The sequence below is a fragment of the Aedes aegypti genome, chromosome 1, assembly GCF_002204515.2.
Source record: "Aedes aegypti strain LVP_AGWG chromosome 1, AaegL5.0 Primary Assembly, whole genome shotgun sequence".
NCBI classification, from domain to species: Eukaryota; Metazoa; Arthropoda; class Insecta; order Diptera; family Culicidae; genus Aedes; species Aedes aegypti.
The window spans coordinates 172602403-172625339 of NC_035107.1; the positions used below are offsets into that span (position 1 = coordinate 172602403).

The 22937-nt window shown below is 38.5% G+C and overlaps 2 protein-coding genes across 5 annotated transcripts in view; one reads left to right on the forward strand and one right to left on the reverse strand.

The window, feature by feature from the left end:
• LOC5569388 overlaps positions 1 to 22937 on the forward strand; it is a 356577-nt gene that overhangs the window by 211405 nt on the left and 122235 nt on the right. For all 3 annotated transcript variants that reach the window (XM_021853571.1, XM_021853574.1, XM_001658408.2), the window contains one exon: positions 9109 to 9159. The gene's annotated coding sequence lies outside the window, so the exon portion shown is untranslated. The remainder of the gene's footprint in view (positions 1 to 9108; positions 9160 to 22937) is intronic.
• Positions 1 to 22937, reverse strand: part of LOC5569385 (autophagy-related protein 16-1) — a 372239-nt gene that overhangs the window by 134916 nt on the left and 214386 nt on the right. The gene's annotated exons all lie outside the window — the stretch shown is intronic.

A 22937-nucleotide genomic window follows, 5' to 3' on the forward strand; every position in this document is an offset into this window, starting at 1 on the left:
AATCCAAGAGAATTATGTTAAAATCTATCTCAGGAGTAATCTGACAATATTACCTAGAATTCTGCGAGTTCAGGCCCAGGAGTCCATTAGAATCTTAGGATCCTTCTCAAATCTTAAGAAGGACTGTGTGAGAATGCTGCCCAGGTTAAAAAAAGATTGCTCATTTCAGTCAGAAACCCATTAAGATTTATGTAAAAGTCCCTCTAGATACAGATTACAAAACACAGAATAAGGTGCAAGTGCAAGTTCTTAAAACCTGATTATAGTTCATCGACAAATAAGTTTTTCTCATGAAATATATTTCATTATATCACATCTATCATATTTGCATCCGGAATGGGCACAAAATGTAGTGTCTGAGTGCTTATGCTTGATCAAAAAGTATTGAACCACCGAAATGAAATGTGAATTGCCCGAAAAAATATATTCAAATCACCAAGATATTGTCAACCATACATCTTTAGCAGATACGCTGTGTATGACTTGCATAGTTCATTTTGTAGCTCCATAAAAAAAATAACCTTCAAACATGTTTCAACTATTTATGTTTTTTACCTATAACATGTGAACTTTTGTCCCACTTTAGAGTAAAACATATCCAAACGTGTTTATTTAACACAACGGCTCACGACTCCATTTTTGGTGAAAAACTTTCGATTCTCATGAATCAATAATCAAACCACGACGGTGGAGGTGGTTACCGAGATGGCACTTTGTGATATCGTCTAACTTCGGTGATTAAGATCCTCGCCGATGGTAGAAAAACGTGAGCAACCAATTTGAAGATGATTGCATTCGATTGTTTCGGCTGTATTTAAACTATCTGTTACTAGCAGGTGGTACTATCAAACGAGTTGCCAAAAATCATACCTGCAGCAGTGTCTTTGTCAGCGCTCATATTCGTGATTGATATTATCACAATCGAGAATGTATATCCAAAATGCTTACATTTTATACAGTATGCTATATAACTCATTCTCTTTAACACGAATCGTACATTCATACGGCTACTAAATGAGTTGTATAATATAAAGATTTGTTCAACATGAGCACCTAAAATTACCTACAAAACATGTGAAAACCAGCTACCGCATTTTTCCATTCACCGAAGAAGATTTATCGCCATTGATTACAGGAACTGAGCTCGACAGGATGTCCACTAATTAAATTATCAGCAAAATTAATCACCAGCGACTAGCCCAGACGCAAGCTGCAATCCATGCTGCGAAGTCTTGGCTGCAAGTCAGAGCTGCATCGTCTCCTCTTCAACTCACGTTACGCGACAACAACATAATCTAAACTAGAGCGCAGAAGATCTGCGCTTCGGTCCGATATAATAGAACATAAGCCCAACTCAACGGTTTCTCGGTGCGATCATCCACCTTGATCCCTAAGTATTCCGGCACATGCTTGCTCTCTTAATAGAAGGCAAAACGTTGCAGGTCGTTGAGAACTGATTTATTTTAATCTAGTTTGTAATACTCGGTTACATGACAGATTTATTATGATACATCGACGCCACGCCAATCCCCGCATCCTCCGTAGTGCATTCGAATGCGTCTTTGCTGCTGCAGCTTTTGCTGATATAGCTGGTGTAATTGTACGATTGTTGTTGTAGCAATTTATCTTTTAGCAGGGCGAGATAATCCAGAGCACATACGCGATGCTCTGGCTCTGATCGCATTCTCGTACGAACATGGCAATGCTTCTATCAAGTGAATCTTATGCTGATGTCCAGAGAACGGAAATGGGTCAGAAGACGCTTTGCTCTTCTTTTTGTTTGATTTTTTCACTACTGCGATTATTTGTTTGTCATTTGCAGTTATATTTTATAATTGTGTTTTTTTATTATAAAAGCGCGATTTTTAATACATTTGAAAAGCACTATTTCGAACACTATGTCGTATAGAATGTTGTTCGTCTAATTTGGAAATAACATGGATAACAGATTATCTGAAAAGCAAGATCCGAACTAAGCTAATAACCAATTAATAATTTATTTAAGTAATACTGCAAGTGCTACCCCGATTTAGCTCTCATAAAGAAGTGAGGTGAAAGTTTTCCTAAAAAATACCCATGCACCCAGAAGTTGTAATTAGAATATAATAATACAAATTCAAGGTATATTATTTAACCTAACAAATATGGTTGTCTAGAGCTCCTTCGCAGAACTGTTTCCTTTAAAACCAGCTGTATCGAAACTAAAATTTAAAAAATAGAAACAAAAACTCACAAGTTGTTTTAGAAATTACTTAGAACGGTCACATTTTCTATGGGAAAAAACTCACACCGAAAAAGTGTTTAAAATTACATACATCGAAGATGGTCTAGTTCGGTGACTGACCGATTAGACACCGTCAACACCTGATGGAACAATGGATTTGAATGATAGTGAAAGTTGGAACTTTCTCAGCAGGTTTGGGTCGAAGCTCAGTATATGTCCTATTAAATAATATCAATTCAAAACATTTCCAAAAGATCATAATTTCTTTGGCCCAGTGTTCTAAATACTGGAAAAGTTTTGTTAAAAAGCCATAACGGTAAACATAAAACATTATAATACACGGAGACCCGTGTCTCAACTCAGTTTTGGGTGTTTTCAACGCATTGCCTTCCGAATGGCGGTTGAAGATTTTGATTCCACAACATGAATAATTTTAAATAGATAGAAATTTGGGGACTTTCCATGATTCTTATTCCGGACGCTTCCTCATTGTTGCCTTGAATTCCGGACACTTTCATTCAAATTTCAGACGGCTCATGAAAACCATGAATAGAGATCAATTGAAATCTCAAAACCACGAAACAGACGTCTAGGGCAGTTGGACAATATAAATTTTCTTCTTCATGAAAAATGCTCATTAAAATAAGCATCGATAGTAAGAACTTTTGAACGGCATTACAAGGGACCATCGAGGTAGCCACGAAAACCAACTTTTACTATGTTTTTCTATCTCGATATCAAGATACGAAATATCGAGTAGGGGAAGTGCACCAATTTTCGACCCAGCACTAATTTTCGACCCATCAATACGATTTTGGCCAACTTTATATGAAAATCCGATAATTGACACAGAATTCTTGTAGGTCGAAAATTAGTGCTTTTCCCCTAAGGGAGAGTTAGCTGTATTTATTGTTAATAAAATAGTCATTCAAGTCATCGTGCAAAAGTTTCAACCCGCAGTTTTGCAAGATGCACAAATTTAGGTTCACTAGAAATTACTTTAAACACGAAAATTCTGTGAACTTATATTGTACCAATTATGCGCGCACCGTCATTTACGTTCAAATAAGCTATTAATCATTGATATTGGTAGAAAATGAACTTGAGTTGCTTTCTAATAGTTTTTAGATTTTTCTGTCAAAATTTCGCTAGTGCTCTTAGGAGAATATAAGATTACGGTTCTAATGATGCATTTATTTCAAATTTTGGTCGATACAATATTGATACAGTATACAGACGGCTCCATTCCATTACCTCGAACGCCATTACCCCAAGCGCCGCTACCCCGAATGAGCCATTACCCCGAATAGTTCAGAATTTAGCAAAGTATTTTTTGTGGGCAATAAAATTGGACAGAGCATGGTTTGTATGTAAGCATCTGTAATGTAAACTGGCAAGAGATTTTACTTTCTTTTGGCCGATTGATAGATTCTTATACTTACTGTCATTATTATTATTATCTTTTTTAACGGGACTTCCAGCCTGAGATTAATTCATCTCGGTGCTTATTGGCATCATAGCTGCAAGTATTTCATCAGGGATATTCCCTCCTCTTTAAAATAGACTGTTCTGCTGATTTATTGTTACAAAAATTAGCCACTGATATTTTTCTAATACTGTTAATTTTATTGTAAAACAGACTATTTTTAATCAGTTATACTGTTGTAAGGATTATTGATAAGCGATTAGGCAGCACTTTTTTCTACAGTAATATTTGAGGGAATATTTAGAGTTCTGTTTGATCTTTCGACCTTGACACTTGCTTTTCCCGGGGCAAGCGACGAGGGCAGGATCAAACATGTCGCGCGTCGGTCTCGTAAGTGAAAAAGTGGCGTGATCGGTGAGTTCGGGTGAAGAAAGTGAAAAAAGTGCCGCGATCGGTTAGTTCTGTTTGATCTTTCGACCTTGACACTTGCTTTTCCCGGGGCAAGCGACGAGAGCAGGATCAAACATGTCGCGCGTCGGTCTCGTAAGTGAAAAAGTGGCGTGATCGGTGAGTTCGGTTGAAGAAAGTGAAAAAGTGCCGCGATCGGTTAGTTCTGTTTGATCTTTCGACCTTGACACTTGCTTTTGCCGGGGCAAGCGACGAGGGCAAGATCAAACATGTCGCGCGTCGGTCTCGTAAGTGAAAAAGTGGCGTGATCGGTGAGTTCGGTTGAAGAAAGTGAAAAAGTGCTGCGATCGGTTAGTTCTGTTTGATCTTTCGACCTTGACACTTGCTTTTGCCGGGGCGAGCGACGAGGGCAGGATCAAACATGTCGCGCGTCGGTCTCGTAAGTGAAAAAGTGGCGTGATCGGTGAGTTCGGTTGAAGAAAGTGAAAAAGTGCCGCGATCGGTTAGTTCTGTTTGATCTTTCGACCTTGACACTTGCTTTTCCCGGGGCAAGCGACGAGGGCAGGATCAAACATGTCGCGCGTCGGTCTCGTAAGTGAAAAAGTGGCGTGATCGGTGAGTTCGGTTGAAGAAAGTGAAAAAGTGCCGCGATCGGTTAGTTCTGTTTGATCTTTCGACCTTGACACTTGCTTTTCCCGGGGCAAGCGACGAGAGCAGGATCAAACATGTCGCGCGTCGGTCTCGTAAGTGAAAAAGTGGCGTGATCGGTGAGTTCGGTTGAAGAAAGTGAAAAAGTGCCGCGATCGGTTAGTTCTGTTTGATCTTTCGACCTTGACACTTGCTTTTGCCGGGGCAAGCGACGAGGGCAAGATCAAACATGTCGCGCGTCGGTCTCGTAAGTGAAAAAGTGGCGTGATCGGTGAGTTCGGTTGAAGAAAGTGAAAAAGTGCTGCGATCGGTTAGTTCTGTTTGATCTTTCGACCTTGACACTTGCTTTTTGCCGGGGCGAGCGACGAGGGCAGGATCAAACATGTCGCGCGTCGGTCTCGTAAGTGAAAAAGTGGCGTGATCGGTGAGTTCGGTTGAAGAAAGTGAAAAAGTGCCGCGATCGGTTAGTTCTGTTTGATCTTTCGACCTTGACACTTGCTTTTCCCGGGGCAAGCGACGAGGGCAGGATCAAACATGTCGCGCGTCGGTCTCGTAAGTGAAAAAGTGGCGTGATTCGGTGAGTTCGGTTGAAGAAAGTGAAAAAGTGCCCGCGATCGGTTAGTTCTGTTTGATCTTTCGACCTTGACACTTGCTTTTGCCGGGGGCGAGCGACGAGGGCAGGATCAAACATGTCGCGCGTCGGTCTCGTAAGTGAAAAAAGTGCCGCGATCGGTTAGTTCTGTTTGATCTTTCGACCTTGACACTTGCTTTTCCCGGGCAAGCGACGAGGGCAGGATCAAACATGTCGCGCGTCGGTCTCGTAAGTGAAAAAGTGGCGTGATCGGTGAGTTCGGTTGGAGTAACTGAAAAAGTGCCGCGATCGGTTAGTTCTGTTTGATCCTTCGACCTTGACGCTTGCTCCTGGGCAGTGCGTCAAGAAAGCCCGAACAGTTTTTTTTTTATTCTTTTTGGGTCGCGCGCTTATTTTTTTTCCTGAGTGCTTTTTTATAGCCGAGCAAACGAGTGAAGCCGAAAGTGGATTGTGGCTGCTCAGTCAAGGATAACGGATCAATTGGTGAGCTCGTTTCATGCTACTATTTCTAATCTATAAAATATATGATTTATCAACAAACTATGGATGGTTCGTCACTGTGAGTGTCGACACAAACTCTGATTCATGATTTATTTATGTTTAACATTTTTTTTTTCAGAACACCTTTTATATACCTTTATTTTTGTAATTAAAAAAAACTTTGAATGGTTCGACACTACAAGTGTAGACTTGCGAAAGGTTCACTTTATTCAACAAACTTTGGATGGTTCGCCACTGTAAGTGTCGGCATAATAATAAGAGTGTTCTATGATGTCCCAACCAATCGAGTTTTTTGTTTCTTTTCAAATGAGTAAAATATAATAACACATGCTTTCGTCCTGACAGCTGTAGGAATGTTACATTTAGGTATTTGTTCAACAAACTTTGGAATGGTTCGTCACCTCAAGTGTCGGCATTATTTTCCTCTACATAGAAATTGTTCATATCAAATGAAAATATTATATTTACGTATAAGTATGTATATATCTCACAAATCATTGTTTATCATGGTCTAATCGCTTATCAAAGTGAATCCTATGACCCAACGATCCTCCCCATTAACAAACATCCCTCCCAGTAGCCTTTGTGGAGATGCAGAGGCAAACACGGTCTCCAAAAAGCAAAGGTTACACACTAACATTCCTTCCCCCAATCCCACCTGACTGCAAGGACGTGGCCGGCGCCGTTATTGACCCTGTATAAATAGAGGCACTGAATTATGCACACTGAAGAAGATTATGGCCAATCCCAGCCGAACTTCTAGTTGATTCTTTGTGCATTTTCACTGACTTCGGTCAATCACGGAATAGCAACCATTGATATGTGTAGTCAGTCTAAGCTAAGCTAAGCTAAGTAATATTTGAGGGAATATTTAATTTCTTTTGAAGTGTTCTTTTTGTTATATGTAAGTTCAGATCTCTTATAGAGCTGCTGTTTTCTAAATTCAGCTAAAGAATTGAATTTCTTTTCGAAATTCAGCTAAAGAATTCTGCATACCAAAGCGTTCTTTTTTCTCTTTGCCGTAACGGTGATGGATTTTTGTGATCATATTTGTTGGAGTCGATGCAGACAAAATCTACCCAGCCTTCTATATTATAGCCCAGAAATTTTGGTCAAATTGATCATCCAAATGGTCCAGATGGCGATCACTCGTTGTCGTTACTGCAAATAAAACATGAGCGAAGAAAATAATAGCGTAATAAAATAGTGTTATTGGGAATTTCATAGTTGTTTATTTTACAAGATATTTTCCTTCTTTTCAATATAGGCTGTTCTTTGAAACATATTCAAATCATAACGGCATAATTTGTGCAAATTTTGGAACATACGCTGGAGTCTCGACAAATGAAAAGTATTGTGCCAGCGGATCAAATCACCTAAAGGATGATCAATTTGACCCCCCCCCTTTGTTACAATTGTTAGACACAGCAATAGGTTGTTCAAGAACCTCCTGGAAGAACCTGACTTTACATCGGAGCCCAGACAGTCGTAGTGGTAAACGCAAAACTAGTCAGCAAGATCAAACTAAGGGTCATGGGTTCGAATCCAGCCGCTCGAGGATCTTTTCGGTTTGTATGTTTTTTTCGATTTCCCGGAGCGTGGAGTATCTTCGTACCTTTTACACGATAAACACATTGAAAACTAATCAGCTTAGTCAATTAAGCATTTTTACATAAGTATGTTGAGTGGTAAGCACAAATATCACCTTCAGGATGTACGTTAAGGGCTATGCCTATTTGAATTCTATACGAATATTTCCCATTGATCGAAATTCCACATTACAATACTCCACAATTATCCATCTCAAAATATTATACTTCCGGGGTAATGGCGTTCGGGGTAGTGACCCATTCGGAGTAATGACCCATTCATGGTAATGGCGTTCGGGGTAGTGGCGTTCGGGGTAACGGCATTCGGGGTAGTGGCGTTCGGGGTAATGTCATAGAGTCATACAGACACGAGCAATGGGTGCAACATATGCATTATCAAATAACATTTAAAGAAATATAAAAGAAATGATCGATGTTACCCTGGATTATGCTGCCTTCATTTTCTGTGTCCTTTTGTACTTTCGACTTTTTGTTATCCGATTTTATATATTTCCGTAGTTTTTCAATGTACATTGTACTACCATTGAAGCATTAAACCTTATTGAAAGTTTTTAGATTTATAAAAAAAAATTGAGAATTTGAGTAAAATTACATAGTTGTAAAATTAAAGCTATTACAACTCACCGAATAAGAACATAACAAACTGCTCCAATTGCTTTTATTACACCAGAAATCACGTACAGACTAATGTCTCATCTGCAATGAAAGAGGCAGAAGTTGTTGCTAAACTAGCCCAACAGTACTACAATTTAATTGGCCCTTTATTTATACTTCATTCGTATGTTACGCCAGTTGGCAGCAAGGCGTCGTTGTCCTCAGTTAGCGTAATAAATTACCTGTTTTTTATGATCTTTACCACTCTTTCCGCGGAGGAGACCTACGCTGTTGGCACAACCATAATAAATTTATTGATCGTTCAACAATTTTCCTCCCATACAATTTGTTCGACTAATTGCGGCTTTTTGTTGTCATTCTCTATTATATGGTGTGCATTCCAACGTAATTCGAAGCGATTCTGGGATGCCCTGCAGCCGAAGAACAGGATTCCGTGTAACAATCTCAGCTCCGAATTACAATGAAGCCAATCAAAACATTCTATTGGAAAGTCAAGCACTAAGAAGTGTTGACAAGAGTTCGGCCGGAATTCGCAATTTTCATAAATTTGTATTAGTTGAGCTGAGCTGTTTGGTTATAAAATGTGTTACCTGCATTATGTTCGATGAGTAACACTCATAAATTTATGACAAATTTATATATATGATTCTGTTGAATGGAATTATATGATATAAGCAGAATCATAGGAAATATACTTCAAAAAATGGTTTGAATTTTTCTTATAGTGTTGTTAAATAATTGTTGTCGATATAACTTATTATCTGATGCAGAACACATTCATGTTGTCACCCCATTACTCAAGCATAATTTATAAATTTCAATGAAATAAATCAGTGAAATGTTTAAAGTTCCGTTGAACGAAGCGCTTCCACAACCTGTATTATGACCGAAAAATCATACCTTCTAGATAACAGTTACGCCCTTAAGTCTATCGTTCTCCTTTTAACCGAAGCCCACTGCGCATCAAGAAATTTATGAAGCTGCTTTGCGGCACTATGATTTACAACTTGTTAATGCTAGCACCCTATTCAATGAAGTACTCTTCGTAACTAACTTACACCGTCTTCTGCTTCTGCTATTACAGATTACCATCTTGACGAACTTTGTGTTGACACAATAAACCAAAAGTAACCAGGTAAGTTGAACCAACTGATGCGAGGAAAATCTCTATATCAACGGTGACAGGTTTTCTCGCCTGTCAACCGGTTGTCATATTTCTTAGCTTACGCACATGCACTAGTTCGTACGTAATCATGGGAATCCAAGCAAGATTGTTTTTCTAGCTGACTTTTGAGAAAGAATGCTGAATGATTGAGATCATGTTAGTTTGACAAATCATCAAAATAAATTACAGCGAATACTTTCAAGTGAAAATCATGTGCAAAATGCTCTAAAACATTAGAACGAAATACTTAGTTTTCAACAAAGGAAAAGCTCAAAATGCATCGATACTGAATACATGTTTGCGCCAGCGAATCATCTCATAGCAACTGATGGTAGCATTAACAGCATTCCGGTTTAAATTGAATTGGATTTGGCATAGCAAATTTGGAGGAATTTTTCCACCAAACTTAAATGTTTTCGTACTCAAACAAATCTTAAGCTTATGAATTTTATTGATACTAAGCTGATTTGGGATTGACCAGATGTGACACCATAGAATTGACGCCAACAGCTATTCGTTTTGTATCCAATATTAATTTCGTAAAATAAGATTTCATACATGTAACGCTATTTTCATTCACCATATGGAATATTTGTACGTGACACGACACAATCTCCTGGTTCAGCAATTTCATGAAACATTCGTGAAATGTCGCATGGCTTAGTCGTACTAAAGGAGTGAAATGTGACTATATTTTCGAGACCTACGGAATCTCCGGAACACGATCTTGTTCTGTGACCACTGGATGGCCATGTTAAGGTTTTCGTGTTGGCAAGTAAGTCACATGGCAGTGTTCTACGAAAGTGTACATTGAGCACCTCCGAAACTTTTTCTGTAGCCACCGGATGATCATTGATCATCATGGCTGAATGTTGAGATTACCTCACACTTTTTTTTTCTTGATGAAATTTTGTTAGTACTGATATTACAGATAACTGGGTTCTATGGAAGCACATTAGCAGGATGATACCCCGTGTGGCATACGTATATTTGTCGTGTATGCTTGGTCGTGTGAACGTTTGAAATTATGACGTTTGGCCGAATAAGGTATATTTGCAAAATAATGGGAATTTCATGCAAAATGACCACAAGTAGTCTAAGCTTTCTTACTCTATGTTGGCTCCCCAAGGACCTTGAAATAAGTTCCTGAAGTCCCGGTAAGAGAACGTCTGCGAACTACGTCACGGAAAATTTGGTAATTTTATTTATGAAAAATTAGAAAGTTTCATAAGGATCACCATATTTTCCTCAAACCCCCTCCTTCCTAAAAGCGTGACGAAATTGATGATCCCTAAGATGCGTCAACGGTGACAAGTTTTCTCGCCTGTCAACCGGTTGTCATATTTCTTAGCTTTCGCACATGCACTGGTTCGTATGTAATCATGGGAATCCTAGCAGGATTGTTTTTCTAGCTGACTTTTGAGAAAGAATGCTGAATGATTGAGAATTAATCATGTTAGTTTGACAGATCATCGAAATAAATTACAGCGAATACTGTCATGTGAAAATTGCAACTATAAGTAAGCGTTATTATGACTTTTGTGCATATATAAAATATGAAAAATATAAAATATATAAATTCTTAAAAAAAAATTATGTTTGGAAAATGATCTAAAACATTTGAATAAAATACTTAATTTTCATCGTAGAAGAAGATCAAAATGCCTCGATATTAAATACATGTTTGTGCCAGCGAATCAGCTCATAGCAACTGGTGATAGCATTTACAGCATACCGGTTTAAATTGAATTGGATTTGAATAGAAAATTTGGAGGAATATTTCCACCAAACTTGAATGTTTTCGAACTCGAATGAATCTTAAGCTTATTAATATTCTTGATCCTAGTCTGATTTGGGATTGGCCAGATGTGAAATGGCGCCAACACTGGAAACAGCTATTCGTGTTTTATCCAATATTCATTTTATAAATCAAGATTCAATAATTATTTTGTAAAACAAGAAATAACGCCATTTCATTCACCATAAGCAATACCTCAATACCTCACCATAATACACAATCTCCCGGTTCAGCAATTTTAGGAAACATTCGTGAAATGTCGCATGGCTTAGTCGTACAAAAGGAGTGAAATGGCCATATTACCGAGACCTCCGGAATCTCTGGAACCCGATCTTGTTCTGTGACCACTGGATAGTCATGTTAAGGTTTCCGTGTTGATAAGACAGTGTTCTACGAAAGTGTACATTGAGTACCTCCGAAACTTTTTCTGTAGTCACCGGATAATCATTGACCATCATGGCTGAATGTTAAGATTATCTCAGACTTTTTATTCTTCATCAAATGTTGCTAGTACAGATATTCTAGATTCTAGGTTCTATGGAAATTGAACACATTAGCAGGATGATACCCCGTGTGCAATATGGATTTATTCGTTTCTAATTTAGTAAAAAGCGATATTGAGACACCTCATAAGAACAACAACGTTGTAAGTTGTGATCCAGCTGTTTGAGGAAACGCGTTCCTTTGCAATTTCCATTTGTACATACTATAGCACAAACGACGCGAGTATGCCCAAGTGCCCATATGTAACCGCCCAGTTTAAGGCAACGGACTACACGACCCCTTATCAGATGCAGGTTATTGTTAGTACCGTCATAATATTTACAATTCTTTTTTCCACCGGTGTTCATGTTTCCTCATATCTATCGTCAGCGTTCAGGGAAATAATAAGATACCCATTGAATGTGGCGTGTGGAGTATATGGTCGCGCGTCGGTGTCCCTACGAAAGCAATCATAACATCAATAATAGTTATAATAAACGACACAATTATAGCCATTAGGCTTCGAAAGATCGCATTCAAACGCGTAGAGTTCATCGAGTTATGAAAACTAATGTACACCATATATTATTACTGTTTATTACGATCGTATGGTTTCTTCTGTAGTGTCTACCACCGAAGGGAGGACGATCTGGAAGCGTAGATTAGCGTTCACTTCCTTTCTGCAGCCACGTTCCATCGCATTCCCATCCTTAGTCATGCGTGGATATAAGAGTAAACGAACGCAAGAACAAGATCACATCATGAGGCATTTAATGTTTCCGCTTGGCAGCTTCTTCGCACCTTTACCCAGTGCTTCTTCTGGCGATCGAAAAGTGTCACTTGTATCGTCGGATAGCATTTGACGCGTAATTAGATTCTAATTAATAAGAAGCAATCTCAACGTAGAAAAAGTATCGCCATCTCAACATCCTCCTCTCGCCGGAAGGAATACGCATTACGTGCAATTATAATGCATCCCGGTCGCAGCTGGCGGTCGTCTGGGAGGGCTCTAAATGAAACAAAAAGTGTTATTTCTGCCTAGTGTGAATAACTTCCCTTGTAGATTTCATCCACCTATAATCGATTGCATTGGATGCGCGCAATAATCGATTCTTCACTGCAAGCAATAGGCCCTTGGGAAAGAGGAAGAGTAGAGTTGCCGAGTGATTAACAAGCTACCGGATCAACCATGATGACGGTGTGATGACCAATCAGATCAACTGGAACAGGTTTGTTTGCAAGTACTTTTCGGAGTTGCAAACACGGGTAGTAAACGAACAAATTCATGGAAGAGATTCATGAAACAATGCTTTTTTTGCGACCAGTAGAAGGTCAGCTTCAGAGGCTTATTTCCTGCCATTTAAGATCAGTAATCAGTAATCTCTGTTCATATACACATGATTGTCCCATGTTATTAGAAAAGCCGGCAAACATGGGAGTTATATGCGTATGAACTATTCTAATGGGTTAGGTAATTAAAAGATGTTAAAAAGTTACTTGAAGACGACAAATCGTTAAAGTGAAAAGAGTGCATAATTCATGCCAAATTGGGTTCAAACTACGCCCTAATTGGGTTCAAAACGCCCACTGGTAATCGCAAGGCTGTAAATAACTTTTTTTTTCATTTTTTTTAAAGCCCACCACTAACCCCCACACCAAAAAGCTCTACATCGAACTTCGCACCACAAACGAATACTACAAGTAGTTTAGCAGCTCAAGCGCTTTCATTATAAAGCCATGAGATTCGAAATTTAGTCACAAGGCGGCGCTAGTGAGCATGGAACTTTTGTTTTTAAGGATATCTCATGATCCCCACCACTTAGAAAGATGACGTCTTCGGCAAAGTTTTTCAGTAGCTTAAAATCTATCATTATTCTAGCCTAAAGATTCGAGGTTTTTCCATCAGTGGGCGCCAGAGAGTATTAAGCTTTTGTTTTGCCGATATTTACGAATCTTGACTACTTAGAATGATGACGCCTTCGACAAATTTGCTCAGTAAGTTTTGACTTACTTTGGGCTATTATTGTTCTAGACATGAAATTCGTGTTTTGGCCATCAGGTGGCGCTAGTGAACATGAACCTTTTATTTAGCGGGTATCGCAGGAGCCTGACCAATTGGAACGAAGGCGTCTTCGGCAAAATTATTCAATAATGGGCATAAAATTTTTGTTTTGCGAATATCTTGGGATCCTGACCACTTAGAAAGGGCTATCATTATTTTCTACTGATATTTGAGATTTTGCCATCAAGCGGCGCAAGTGAGCATGAGACTCTTGTTTTGCAGATACAGTCATCTCTCCCTTACTCGATATTCTGTATCTAGATTTTTCCCCTAACTCGATGGAATGCGCGGTCCCTTCAATCTAGCATGCTTTGATACCTCTGTAAGTCGATACCTCTCTAACTCGATGTTCCCAAACTCGATGCTATCTGTTTCAGTTTCCCAAGTAAGTTCACCTCTCTAACTCGATATTTTCATGAAAAGTTCCAAATGTCCTCCAAACGTTAATAAATTTCATGAATTTGATTATTATGATTAAATTGCTAGTAAAATTAAGGTTTACTGCCAATTTCTGGGTGCTAAAATTTTTAATTTTTGCAGATCGGTAAAAAAGTGTCACATAGGTAAATATGAAAAATTGTAATGTTTTTCACGTTGAAATAACTATTTTGAATGTATTTTGTCAAAATAATAAAAAGTTTAATATTTGAAAAATACGTGTTCTGTATCTCGATACCTCCCTAACTCGATGGTCCCTTCAATATCGAGTAATGGAAAGTTAACTGTATCTCATGATCTGGACCATTTAGTAATATGGCGTTTTTGAAAAAAATGTTCAGTAGCTATCTTAGGGCTATCATTATTCTGGCCTAGAGGTTCGATATTTTGTCAACAGGTGGCAGTAGTGAGCATAAAATTTTAATTCCATGATTACTAGCGCCGCCTGTTGGTAATATCTCGAATCATCTGGATGAAATCATGATAGTCCTTGAGCAACTAAATAACTTTGCCGAAGATGCCATTTTTCTAACTGATCAGGCACCTGAGATATCTGCAAAGCAAAAGCTTCATGCACACTAGCGCCACCTGGTGGCAACGTTTTGAACCCACTTGCTCGAAAAATGATGACTTACTGAACAACTTTGCCAAAAATGTAATCTTTCTAAACTGGCAGGAACCTGAGATACCTCAAATCAAAAGTTTTATGCTCACTAGCGTCGCCTGGTGGGAAAGTCTCAAGTTTCTTGGATAAACAAATTACAGTTTTTGAGCCACTAAAAAACTTTGCTGAAGACACCATCTTTCTGAGTGGTCATGATCATGACATATCTACAAAACAAGAGTTTCATGCACACTAGCACTGCCAGGTGGTGAAATTCCGTATCTCAATCACCGCATGTCATCCCTTGAGCTATTGAACAACTCTTTCTAAAACACCAACCTTCCAAATCATCAGGATCTAGAGATATCATATGTGCCAAAGGATACATTCTCACCCCTCAAAGTGCATATAGTGCAAGTTCGAAAATGCGCCCTTACGGGCCAAGTTCTCAACTAAAAAGATGATCCTCAACTCCTAAAGTAAGATCGTACTGAGTACTGAAGCTTCGCCCAAGACTGTGTTATCTCTTAACGCATACGAGATATTCAACAACAGCCCAAAATTGATAAAATCTCATAAGCCCTGGGTCATGTGTCTTCTCCTGATTGCATTTAGCATATTCGTGCAATTTTATCAGTATTGCCAGCGTAAAAACAATGACTGTGTTTCGCTTTTCCGAACGCAATGTGTAACCCGAAATGCATATTTAAACTTTGCTCAACATTAGGGGAATAGGGGGAAATTTACCCATAGGGGGCAAAACGCGTCACCCTCGATTTGGACGAACGATGTGTTTCAGAATGCTTTTTTTCACCCAAGATTGTAGTAAATGGATAAAAATGCTTCTTTTAATATATTTTTATGACACATTTTTTTAGGTCGAAAAATAACCGATTTTCTGAAACTAAAGACGATAGCCAACTTGTGCACTGTCATAGTTTGTGTTACATGCAAAAAATATGTTAAATTTGTCATTAAAAAGCTTATTGAAGGACCTAAACTTTAATCAACTCGTGGGGCAAAACGCCCACCCCTGTTTCATAACACCAAAACAGTAATTTGAACTCAAATTCTACCAAACGTAATGCCACGTTGAAGTTACGAGCAAATTGGAACTTTACAAAAGCACGCTTTTAATATCAGCATGTATAATAATTCGGGACTACGAAGCTGCAGATGTTTTCTTCGGTTTTCTGGGAAAAAAACAAAGAGAGATATATTTTTTGCTTTTTTGCACTAAAAAACTTTGCTGAAGACACCATCTTTCTGAGTGGTCATGATCATGCCATATCTACAAAACAAGAGTTTCATGCACACTAGCACCGCCAGGTGGTGAAATTCCGTATCTCAATCACCGCATGTCATCCCTTGAGCTATTGAACAACTCTTTCTAAAACACCAACCTTCCAAATCATCAGGATCTAGAGATATCATATGTGCCAAAGGATACATTCTCACCCCTCAAAGTGCATATAGTGCAAGTTCGAAAATGCGCCCTTACGGGCCAAGTTCTCAACTAAAAAGATGATCCTCAACTCCTAAAGTAAGATCGTACTGAGTACTGAAACTTCGCCCAAGACTGTGTTATCTCTTAACGCATACGAGATATTCAACAACAGCCCAAAATTGATAAAATCTCATAAGCCCTGGGTCATGTGTCTTCTCCTGATTGCATTTAGCATATTCGTGCAATTTTATCAGTATTTCCAGCGTAAAAACAATGATTGTGTTTCGCTTTTCCGAACGCAATGTGTAACCCGAAATGCATATTTAAACTTTGCTCAACATTAGGGGAAAAGGGGGAAATTTACCCATAGGGGGCAAAACGCGTCACCCTCGATTTGGACGAACGATGTGTTTCAGAATGCTTTTTTCACCCAAGATTGTAGTAAATGGATAAAAATGCTTCTTTTAATATATTTTTATAACACATTTTTTTAGGTTGAAAAATAACCGATTTTCTGAAACTAAAGACGATAGCCAACTTGTGCACTGTCATAGTTTGTGTTACATGCAAAAATATGTTAAATTTGTCATTAAAAAGCTTATTGAAGGTGGGGACGGACCTGGTGTAGTGGTTAGAACACTCGCCTCTCACGCCGAGGACCTGGGATCGAATCCCATCCCCGACATAGTCACTTATGACGTAAAAAGTTATAGTGACGACTTCCTTCGGAAGGGAAGTAAAGCCGTTGGTCCCGAGATGAACTAGCCCAGGGCTAAAAATCTCGTTAATAAAGTCAAATCAATCAATTATTGAAGGACCTAAACTTTAATTAACTCGTGGGGCAAAACGCCCACCCCTGTTTCATAACACCAAAACAGTAATTTGAACTCAAATTCTACCAAACGTAATGCCACGTTGAAGTTACGAGCAAATTGGAACTTTACAAAAGCACGCTTTTAATATCAGCATGTATAATAATTCGGGACTACGAAGCTGCAGATGTTTTCTTCGGTTTTCTGGGAAAAAAACAAAGAGAGATATATTTTTTGCTTATTTTCACGCACACGATGACAGTTCCTTGCGAGGTTTTCCACAAGTGCGAGTGCTTTGTAAATCTCTTTTTGTTTCGTCGTCGCGAATAGTATACATGCTGATGCGAAAAACGAACAAAACATATGAACAAACGCCCGGATGTATGCAGCATATAAGCAAGCGTGATTGTGTGCGTTCGTTTACAGCCCGAGTAACACCGAACTCAAGCGGGAACTCAATACATATGCAGTTAAGCAATCATTTTTTGAAAATTGATTTATAAACCCCAAAAGAGCTAAAATTGATAGCTGTTTCTACTATTTGATAGACAACATGATTGTTTTTCGGACCATAATTAAAAAAGAGCATAAAATAATGTTTTTCACATCTAAAATCGCTGTATTCCTTAACATGGGCATATTACCCCTAGTCCCCATAAACTTAAATAACGTGCAGAAAATTTGATATATCGATGAGCAGTGTTGCCAGGTACGACTTAAATTTGAACCTTTTGTGAAAAGGATGATTACAGTTGTTGAGTATTCCTATTTTGCTGAGCATTCTATTTTTATAATTTTGGTCTTTTCTTAATTCTTCTCAAAAAGTGTTGCCAGTTACATGAATATTTGTGCTTCGACAGACTCATGCATTACTTCCCTCAAATTTAATGAACATTCAATATCGTAATCTTTGAAATTTATTTGTGTCTGCCTATAGCTCCACCATATAATGAGCTCTTTTGATAATAATTGAACAGTGTTGCCATCTGTTATGAGGAATTGTAAATCTAAGAGGCCATTTTGGGAAATTTTAATCCATGCTTCAACTATACCGAATATCTCTGATCAGTATTTCCACATCTAGACGATGCATTTTTCAAAAATCCTGTTTTTGAAAAATGGAGTTTAAATGTTTGCCAAGTATTAGAAATAGCTCTGCAATATGCGCTGATCAGGATATTTAAATTTTGATTTGACAGATGTTTTAAAAACTTTGTCATCCTTAGAGATTGCTTCGCTCAGCACATCGAAATTGGAATAACTAGCTCAAAGGCGTCATGTCAACACTCCATAGTAAGCTAATTCACCAGCATACAAGGTTTACAGAATTAATTGAATTCAGTTCCTCAATATGAGTTCGCAATGCGATGACTAAGATCGATCTTAAGTCGACCGAAGCTAAGACTTTGATAGCAGCCTAATAAACTGAAAAGAAGTATGTCACTATTTCCATTACGTGCTAATACTATTTCAAGTGGGTAAAACTGATGCAGCTTTAGCTCACGAGAATTTGCCACCAGCTCCAGCTCAACTTTCAAACAAGAAACCGTCAGTGTAATATACAGTCTCGTTTGATATATTTCTTTCCAGATAGCCGTTTCTATTAAGCAATTCCATTCCTTAAAAACATTCGTCGAGGAATCTCTCCAGATATATAAACTCCTTCAGGAATTCCTCTAAATAGTTTCTATTAATATTGATTCATTTTATTTTTTACTAAGGTTATTTAAGGGTTTCTTCAAATAATCAGGGATACGTTCAGAAATCGAATTTTGCCCCAAAAGTTCGCTATTTTTCCAGAAGTTCTTCCAGGAATCCTTCCAAGAATTTATCCATGAATCCTTCTGAAAACTCCCCCAGAAACTCATCTAAGAAATGTTGATAAAAACTTAAGTAAAAGCACAAAGAATTCTTTTAAAGGATGCTTCAAAACAAATTAGGATTTTTTTTTCCAAATATGTATCTTAAAAGACAATTTACACTGTCTTCAGCATAAGGCTGCACAGACTAAACAATCACGAACATTAGGCAACGGACAACACGGAACACCCAGTAGCCCAGTGATGAATTTTTCGTTCGACGAAAAGTTTCCACCGACTGGAGCGGGAATCGAACCCACGCTTCGTGGCACAATACGCCTAAACGACTGGTGCCGCTAACCGCACGGCCACGAAACCCACTTTCAGTTCGGGTCGTTGTTCTAGAGAAATATGAATTTCTCTTCAAGGCCCGTCTGGATCAGCGAAACCTCCAGATTTTCCCGCAAGATGTTAATGTAGGAATCTGCCGTCATTATTCCGTCGATTTTCACGAGGCTTTCTACTCCACTCCATGAAAAACACCCCCAGACCATCACATTTCAACACACCACACATCCATGCTTCACCGCTCCTTGGATGTGGCGCTCCTGAAGCTCGAGCTGTTTAACCGAAAGCGGCGGGCTCGTGTGTGGTGCAGAGCACCACATCCAAGGAACGGTGAAGCATGGAGGTGTGATGTGATGAAATGTGATGGTCTGGGGGTGTTTTTCATGGAGTTGTGTAGGAAGCCTCGTGAAAATCGACGGAATAATGACGGCAGATTCCTATATTAACATCTAGCGGGAAAATCTGGAGGTTTCGCTGATCCAGACGGGCCTTGAAGAGAAATTCATATTTCTCTAGAACAACGACCCGAAGCATACTGCCAAGAAGACCAAGTCTTTCTTCCGGTCTTGTCGGATTAAACCACTGGAATGGCCTCCACAAATCCAAGACCTCAACCCCATCGAGAATTTGTGGGCGATTCTCGATGCCAGGGTTGACAAAACTGGTGTTACCAACAAAAATAATTATTTTGAAGCCTTGGAGCGCGCCTGGGAAGAACTAGATCCACAACACCTACAAAACCTGGTGAAAAGCATGCCGAAGCGCCTCCAGCAAGTCCTTAAGGCCAAAGGTGGACACATTAACTATTAAATTGCCTTTTTTTTTTTTCTTAAATCATCTTTTCTGGGGCCAAGAAGGAAGTGGGCACTTTTTTTTGTCACTAGTTTTTTTTTTTCAATACAAATTGATTTTCTTTTTCTTTGAGTAAAATTCTTTTTTTATCAAAATTGCAACTTTGAAAGAATATCAAAAAAAAATATATCAGAAAAGATTTAACTGTGTGAACTTTAATTTGAACCAGAGAACTTTAATTTGAACCAGAGAAATTCGAAAACTGGTAAGGTGGGCACTTTATTTTGCCTATCAGTGTAGGATATTGTTAGCACGAATGATAATTATTGGCAGGTTCGTAAACTTCAAGCAAATGTAGAACGAAAAAAAAATCAGTTACTGAAAAAAACGAGAACCTTTTTAACGAGCCTCGTCTTTAAACAAACACCGGTTAAGGTCGGTGATTGAATCCGAAGAAAACCCTACCAAATTAGAAATAAAAAAAACCCTTATAACTATTCAATTGAAAACTATTCAAGGCTCTCATTTCAATGTATCCAGTTATATCTAGCCATCGAGACCACCCCCAGGTGATGGTACATTCCCCTCGTGAGTGAACATCATTCCCCGGCAACATCGACTCTGACCTCTCGGTGTTTCGTTTTCTTTCCGAAAGAATAAAGACATCACTGTGTACCACCAGGTTACACAAAACTTCCGGTTTATCTTATCTTGGGAAAGCGTTTTTCATTTGCTATTTATCGTTCAAGCCAGCCAGCCAGCCAGCCAGGAGATTCTCCCATCGCCAACGCTGCGAGCAACTTGACTATCAAGATGTTTCGTGTCATTTTCTAATCTTTCCCTGCCTAACAATTGTGTTTCGTGTCGCCTTTCCACCGATCCCCACGTTTATTTCAATATCTTTATTTTCATTTGTGGCATCAGCAAGCTGAATCCCATCAAGTTATGAGCGGAACAGTTTGGCTATTGAACACTCGCGAGTGTGTTCTTCCCTGCTAAACGGTTTTTGTCGAATAAGGGAAAACAATGCAGTTTTCCCGGTGCAATCTTTTCGTTTCTCATATCGTTTGTAATACGAAGAAAACTGATTATGTAATGAGCGGTTTCACTCTTTACCGAACTGTGGCGCTAGTAATTTGGTTAAGTTAGTTTTCGCAATTACACTGAACCCGTTGAGTCACATTGGTATAGAATGCGGAAGTGATCATGTAGTGTAAAATTTGTTAACGTAAATATTGTATTGAATGCTGATTATTTGTGGTTTAACAATTATTAACTAGAAACCAACTTGTAAGATAAATAAGTTCCACGATAGTGCTACATTTCCCCGAACACCAGTTCACCGAATGGCTATTTTCCCCGAATGACCCGTTTCTCCTAAAAGTTATGCAGTTCAAATAAGGATAAAGAATATTCTTCAATGACAGGATGATGAACTAGAAAGAGCAAGAGCAGATGAATTGAAGAAGGCTGCATATCAGATCACCTCCCAGAAAAAAATAAATAAATATCGTAGCTTCTTTTCTTTTACTTTTTTTGCGTTAGGTCCCAACCAGGATAAAGCCTGCTGCTAAACCCAGTGTTCTTATGAGCACTGCCACAGTTTTCAACTAAGAGCTTTCAATGCCAATTGACCATTTTTGGCTTCCATTGTGCGGCAAGCACCTAGATACTCTGTGCCCTGAGAAGTCGCGAAAATTACCAATCCGGAAAGAACCTCGACTGGCGAGATTTGAACCCACGGCCCTCAGCAAGGTCATACTGAATAGCTGGGTGATTACCGCTAAGCCATCTACGTTTCTAACCATAACAAACTATGTTGGGAAAACTTATCGTGATATCGTGTTACTAAGCTAACAAAATCAATTATATTTTATTTAAAATTTTCTGTTCCGGCATCGCAGGTTTTAAGTATTAAGCTAGATAAACTTACAGCAAGTGTTATGAGTGAAATTAAGACACATTGTAGATTCATTTAAAACTATCGGTAATGTGAGTGATGCAAATTTTGAAATTTTAGCTCCCTTATGCTTAAACGATTTTTATTATGGTAAATAGCATCCTTCCAAAGTTTGAAGTGATTCGGAAGAAATTTGACTGTGCACACGCCATTTGAAAATTATGTGGAGTTTACTATGGAAAACGCCAATCTTCTGTGTTCAGCCCTCTATCTCTTCGTCATAACATGTTATGGGAAAGTGAACACACTCATCCTATTTGAAAACTTCCCAGCTACAACTTTGCTGAAGACCACTTTTTGATTGGACGTCAGGATAAATTGTTATTCATCATCGTAAACTTGGTTTGCATGTAGCATGCTTCACCATCTGATCGACAGGCAACAGTGATGCTCCTGGCGGGAGGAATAGATCAAAGTAATCCAGGCTACTATGTTCTACAGCAAAAAAAAGCAGTGTTGCTCTGAAAGTAATTGAATGATCATCTCAGCATGATATAGTCTTTGTTATCAATAATAACAAATTATCCTTACGTCCCATCAAAATGTGGTCTTCGGCAAAGTTGTAGCTGGGAAGTTTTCACATTAAATGGGTGTGTTCACTTTTCCATAAAATGTTATGACGAAGAGATAGAGGGCTGAACACAAAAGATTGGCGTTTTCCATAGTAATTTCCATATAAACTTCAAATGGCGTGTGCACAGTCAAATTTCTTCCAAATCATTTCAAATTTTAGGAGAATGATTTTCATCATAATTGACATCGTTTAAGCAAAGGGGAGCAAAAATTTCAAAATTTGCATCAGTCTAGTGTACCGTGATGAATCAAAATCCGGACGGTACCAATATCCGGACACCCAATCAGTATTCATGAATTTTACGATGAAAATCCATAAAAATGTGGTTATATTTTACTTTAAAATATTATCCTTAATCCTTAATATTACTTTATCATTTAACGATTATCTGCAATCTAGTGAGCTGTGCAAAAATATAATAAAAATGAAAACAAATTCGGTACTTCAGTTCGGCACTTTTCCTGCGGCGTGCAAATTTTAGCTGTGTAGTTTTCGACTGTCTTACCGGTATTGGATCATTCGCAAAAATGTGGACAAATGTTAGTTTTTCTACTTGTTCTGTTGAAAATTTCCAATGTGATGGTAGATTGTACAGTTAAATGGGCGATAGTAGTGATTTAATGTGTAAATT